The sequence below is a fragment of the Musca autumnalis genome, unplaced genomic scaffold (assembly GCF_047663935.1).
Source record: "Musca autumnalis isolate F117 unplaced genomic scaffold, ASM4766393v1 scaffold_3, whole genome shotgun sequence".
NCBI lineage: Eukaryota > Metazoa > Arthropoda > Insecta > Diptera > Muscidae > Musca > Musca autumnalis.
Window position 1 is genome coordinate 96,509,607 of NW_027411866.1, and position 6,220 is coordinate 96,515,826.

At 34.3% G+C, this 6,220-nt stretch overlaps 1 non-coding gene across 1 annotated transcript; it reads left to right on the top strand.

The window, feature by feature from the left end:
* The first annotated feature begins 5,901 nt into the window (after window positions 1–5,901).
* Window positions 5,902–5,974, top strand: TRNAM-CAU (transfer RNA methionine (anticodon CAU)). Its single transcript has one exon. It is a non-coding gene; the product is annotated as a tRNA-Met (tRNA).
* Window positions 5,975–6,220: the final 246 nt, after the last annotated feature.

Sequence of the window (6,220 nt, forward strand, 5' to 3'; positions counted from 1 at the left end):
ATTGTTTTTTAAACACATATGTATATTTATGTGTATAAGTTGATCACAAAAATGTACGGTAAGCGTCAAAATAAACTGTACATTTTTTATTTATATTAATTTTTTAATTCACATTATTACACCGATATAAATGCATTTTAAATTATTTAGCATTTAGTTGTGACAGATGTGGGTATTACGGGCACTCAAAGAGCGTTATTGTGGAAGGAAGTTGAATATTTTTGTACGTCCCGTCGCAAGTTAGGTACTGCTGTCAAGAGTAACATCCTACTTTTTATATATCCCATTTTCGGACACTAAGACGACAAGATAAACAAGAAACATTCAGTAAAATTTTGTAATATGACTTTTCGACATTTTTCTCAAAAATTATTTCCTGCAGCACCGATTAACTTTTGCCTATTAATCACTAATATAACGATTTAAAAAAAAATATTTAAAAAACATTTATGAAATGAAAAAAATTCTCAAAAATTATTTCCTGTTGCACGAATGAATATACTTAAGCCTAAATAATAACTAAAATAACGTTTATTTCATTAAAATATTGGAAAAGGTCATGCACAAATAACTTTGAAAAAATGTTGTTTATAAAAGTATATCTTTGAAAAAAAAAGCGTTTACGAAATTTTTTTGATTCTCAGAACGGCTTAACCCACATGTCCAAAAAATGAAATAAAGTTTAACCGGAACTTTTTGAGATAAAAATGACTTTTTGGGCATGTGGGCTAGGCCGTTTTGGCTCTGAGCGCCTCATATCTGCTTACAGTGAGTTGAAAATATTGGGCATAATTCTGATAAATTCAATTTTTAAAATAATTTTGTGCGTGAGGTTTTTTACCGAATCACCTTATAATTATACCCTCCACCATAGGATGGGGGTATATTAAGTTTGTCACTACGTTTGTAACTACTCGAAATAATCATTGTAGACCCCACAAAGAATATATATTCTTGATCAGCGTGCAATTCTACATCGATATAGCCATGTCCGTCCGTCTGTCCGTCTGTGGAAATCACTCTAGCGTCCGAACGGATTGACGTAGGTTTATGAAATTTTGGGAAAATATGTTATATTTACGTAGGACTTTTGGTATTGAAAGCGGGCTATGTAGGTCCACGCTTTCGTATAGCCCCCATACAAAATGACGCGTGACGCGTCGTCGTTTTAAGGAATTTTTAAGATATTTGGCCCATTTTACCACCGAATTGGTTGTAATTTGGTACTTTGTGTCTCCAGAGGCCAAAAAATATTCCTACCAAAGTTGGGTTATATAGGTCCACGTTTTGGTATAGCCCCCATATAAGGCCCCATATAAAGTACGCGTCATTTTAATATATTTTGAAAGTATTAGACCCATTTGACCACAGAATTGGTTGTAATTTGGTATTTTGTGTCTTCAGAGGCCAGAAAACATTCCTACCAAAGTTGGGTTATATAGGTCCACGTTTTGGTATAGTCCCCACATAAGACCCCTTATAAAGTACGCGTCATTTTAATATATCTTGAATGTATTAGACCCATTTGACCAAAGAATCGGTTGTAACTTTGTATTTTGTGTTTCCAGAGGCTAAGAAACATTTCTACCATAAAATGTTTATATAGGTCCACGTGTTGATATAGCCCCCATAATACAATATCTCCCGATTTTCGATATTTTGAACGTTTTATCCTCATTATCACACCGATATGGCTGAAATTTGGTATTTAGTCTTCTTTAGGCGTATAAAACTTTCCCCCAGAAATTTGTAGGTATAGGTCCACGCCATCATATAGCCCCCATAGAACGGTACCTTCCGAATTTCGGTATTTTGAAGGTTGTGGCCACATTAATCCACCGAAATGGCTGAAATTTATGGTGGAGGGTATAAAAAGTTCGGCCCGACCGAACTTAACGCTTTTCTTACTTGTTAAGATTTTATGTAATCTCATATAGAAACTCATCACGCTATGATACAGGGATAAGATTTTGTATAAAAGTCGTGACCCTAATGTACATGTGTATTTTTTATATCGGGGTAATAATGCAAATTAATGTTGAGTGTAAGGTTTCTTTTGGTGCTCACTGTGAGCAATAAACATTTTTGGGGGAAGTTTTGTAGCCCCGAAGAAACCAGAAGACTAATTTTCAGTCATTTTGCTGCTAAATGTCAAATTTCAGCCATTTCGGTGAGGAAATGTGGCTAAAACCTTCAAAATACCGAAAATCGAGAGGTACAGTTTTATGGGGTCTAATCAAAACGAAGACCTATGTATACTGACAAATTTCTGAGGGAAAGTTTTGTCGCTTTAAAGAAGATTAAATTCCAAATTTCAGCCATTTCGGTGAGATAATGTGGCTAAAATCTTCAATCAAAAATTAGAACTGTTCTATGGGGCTATATCAAAACGAAGACCTATAATGACAAATTTCTGGGGGAAAGTTTTGTGGCCTCAAAGAAGACTAAATACCAAATTTAAGTCAATTCAGAGAGACCCTCCCGATTTTCGGTATTTTGAAGGTTTTAGCCACACAATCTTAAAAATACCGAAAATCGGGAGGTAATTTTCAACGTCCACAGTTGGTCCGAGTCTCTACTGGACGTCTTGCCACACCGACTTTGGCAGACTCTTTTTTCAATTTTTGCAAAAGTGAAGATCTAGTCTTCTGTAGATTTCCAAGGTCTAAAACCGCATTGGTACGACCCGATTATCCCTTTGACCATAAATGTTAGCCTTTCACACAATACTCCCGACTGCACTTTATAAGCAATGGGTAGAAGTCTTATGTCTCTGTTCTTGTAAATGGGACATAGCAGACTGAGGTTCCAATCGCAGGCTGAGGTTCCATCAAAATTTTGCAAATCCACCGATGTATACACCTTATCAGTATAGCGGTCTTGAACAGTTCGGCTGCTGCCTTATTGTTCTTCAACAGCTTAATTTCTGTCATGACTTTAGGTTGGCTATTTGGTAAACACTAGACTGGTTTTAACTCAAAGGGAAAAAACGATGTCGGATTTTTTTATGTGGCAACCCCCTTAAAGTGTTTCGTTTGTTAGATTTTAAGATTGCCGAAGTTTTAGCACAATCGTAATATGTTAACACGTGCCACTGGGGCCTCAAAGTTTCCATAGTAATTTGTGTGGGTCCAAAGGCGAATTTTCACGAAATCTCTCTACAGACAGAATTTATTGTCCAACCGATGAAAAAATTTTACCAGTTCTTTGTTGTGGCTAAAAAACTAATCCTACAAAAAATTGTGAAAATCGGTTAGAATTTTAATTTTAGCTATATATAGGGCCCAGTGGCATGTGTTAACATATTCCGATTGTACTCAAACTTTGACAATCGTGAAATCCAACAAAATTAAACACTTTAGGAGGTGCCGCAAAAAAAATCCGACATCGATTTTTAAAACCACCCTAGTAAACAATCTATGCCGTCGTCTGGGATTGGTTCGCCGTCCATATTCGATGCGAAAAGCATCTTCCGAGTCCTCAGTATGATATCTGCATCAGTTACCAGGTTTGTATCTTCCACCCTCTACGTCCAGGTACCCAGCAAAAATTCGGATCCGTTATTCATTGTGTAACCCATTACAAAATAATGTAAACAAAAATAACTACTTATTTTACTCCTTTCTAAGTGGCACAGAGCGTGCGTTTCCGACAACAAATCCTATGGTTGTGTGTTCAACGTTCGCCGTCGGCCGGGTACTTTTTGTTAACAACACAAAGAACAGTTGGTGGTGCACATTAGGGTGACCTAAAATAACAAAATTTTTTTTTTTTTTTTTTTTTTGATTTCCTACGCCTAAATTTTTTCCATTTGATCCAAAAACTTTATATATGAAATTTTATGGCGATCGGTTAACGTTAACACGTGCCGAACTAGCGATCTTTGTTTCCGTAGTAATTTGTATGGGCCCTAAGGTGCATTTTCACGAAAATGTTGAAAATCGGATGAAATTTTTATATATTTTATATATATACGGCCCAAAATACGCAAAATCGGCCAAATATGCATATTGGAGCTATATTAAAAACCGGTCCGATGTTCATTTTTTTATATATTTTTTTCGGACCATAATTGTGACATTTAGAGAATTTTGGTGAAAATGCGCTTTAGACCACATACAAATTACTATGGAAACAAAGATCGCAAGGCACAGGTTAACGTTAACCGATCGCCATAAAATTTCATATATACGGTTTTTGGATGAAATGGAAAAATAGAGGGTAGGAAATCCAAAAAAAGAAACTTAGTTTTTTTTTTGCTCATCCTAATGCGCATGTAAGCGTTTAAACAACTCTTAATGTTCGTACGCGTGTCATAGTGTGTAGTGTGATCGGCTATAAAGCAGAAGTTCGTGTATTCAAATCAACAAAGAGCTAAATAAAATAAATTGAAGTGTGTTGAAATTGAAAACAATTTCCAACTCAACTGTTCTAAAAATAGAAAAATATTTTTTAGGTTATAGCTTATTTTTCAACTTCCAGTGGCCATAGAATAACTAGTTATTTTTGTGGTCATAGAATAACTAGTAATTCAGTGCGACATCCCCTTATTTAAATAATGGGTTAGTAGGGGGTTTTGTAAGTAGTTAGGTCTAGCAAAAAGTACTATAAAAATCATTATTTAGAAGGATTTTTTTGCTGGATACATTGGTAAATATATAATTCACCCTAGAACTGCATTTAAGTTTGGAATACGTATTACGATGTGCCAAGTTTGGACAAAATCGAGTGCTTCTTCAAGGTTCTTTGTGCTCACCGCTCGTCGCTCGTTTTAGTTGGTGGCCGTTTCGATATTTTAGACCTTTCAGGCCGATATACATATGGACTTTCCCACGTACAAAATAAAGTTGTCGCTAAGTCATACTGATAGTGGTGTCAACTTTTATTGATGTATTCAGTTCAAAATTTTTTAATTTTATAATTAATTTTTTAATTTTATCGATTTTTGTCGTTAATAAAAAAGAGTTGCATAATTCCACTACTGGTCGCGAAATTTTTTTAGGGATTTTGTCGATAAATTTTAAAAAATGTATAACCAATTTTTTAGGAAAATGTGACTAAAGCCATTAAAATATGTTAAATCGGGTGTGTGATTCATAAGAGGCTACACTAAAACATGTGTACTGTAGTGTTGATTATCATCAGTGTTTTTGAGATGTCCGACAAAAACTTTGCTGCATTACAATAGTGATCAAAACGATAGTAGTCGTACTATAGATAGTTTGTCAACTCTATAGTAAACCCACAAACTTTTTTAAAAGTCGTAAATATGTATAAATAATTTACTATAACAAATTGTAAACTTTCAAAACGAACATACTCGTACACATATTTATACAAAATCCGAAATTTTAAAAATATTCGAATTGGTAGCGACATCTAGTCGTAGGGACCTCAGTCACAGGTAAGTGTTCCCAACTTTGCATTAGTTGATTTGGTTGGTGTGCGCAATTTATAGCGTAGTACTAAATCACGCGTGGTTCATGTCTCAACTACACATTTAAATGTAATCTTTTTGGAGTTGTGACTAGATGGCGCTCTTTAAAGTCTACAAAGTTAATTTTATAGTATCTTTTTAGAACTTCAGAGAAAATATGCACAATAAATTGGGGTAAAACATACTATAATATATTATGGAAGGATATTTATATAATACACAAAATTTCAGTAAATTCAGTGTTTTAACATAGTAAAGGATATAATTCCTTTCCCTGACTTTTACACGCTATTCATGTGTAATTTAACAAATTATGTTCTAAGTTAGTAAAAACGAAATGTATGACATATTTCTTTGTCTTATCAGTGGTCCAGAATTTATATTGCATAAAGAATTAAAATAATGCATTTCAAAAATTAAAGATTAAGATCAGATTTGAACATTTATTGCGGTGATTATTCATAGCCTCGATGGCGCAGTAGGCAGCGCGTAAGTCTCATAATCTTAAGGTCGTGAGTTCGAGCCTCACTCGGGGCATTATTTTTAAGAAATTTAAATGTAAGGGATTTAAAAATGATATTTCGAAAATATTTGGATTCGTAAGAACGAAGTATAAACGGTTAGGTTCCAGAGACGCAAAGATTTATTTTATATACAGTGAGCTCCAAAATAAACCTTACACTCAACATTAATTTGCATTATTACCCCGATATAAAATATACACATTTATGTGTTTAAGTACATATTTTTATACCCTCCACCATAATATGGAGGGTATAATTA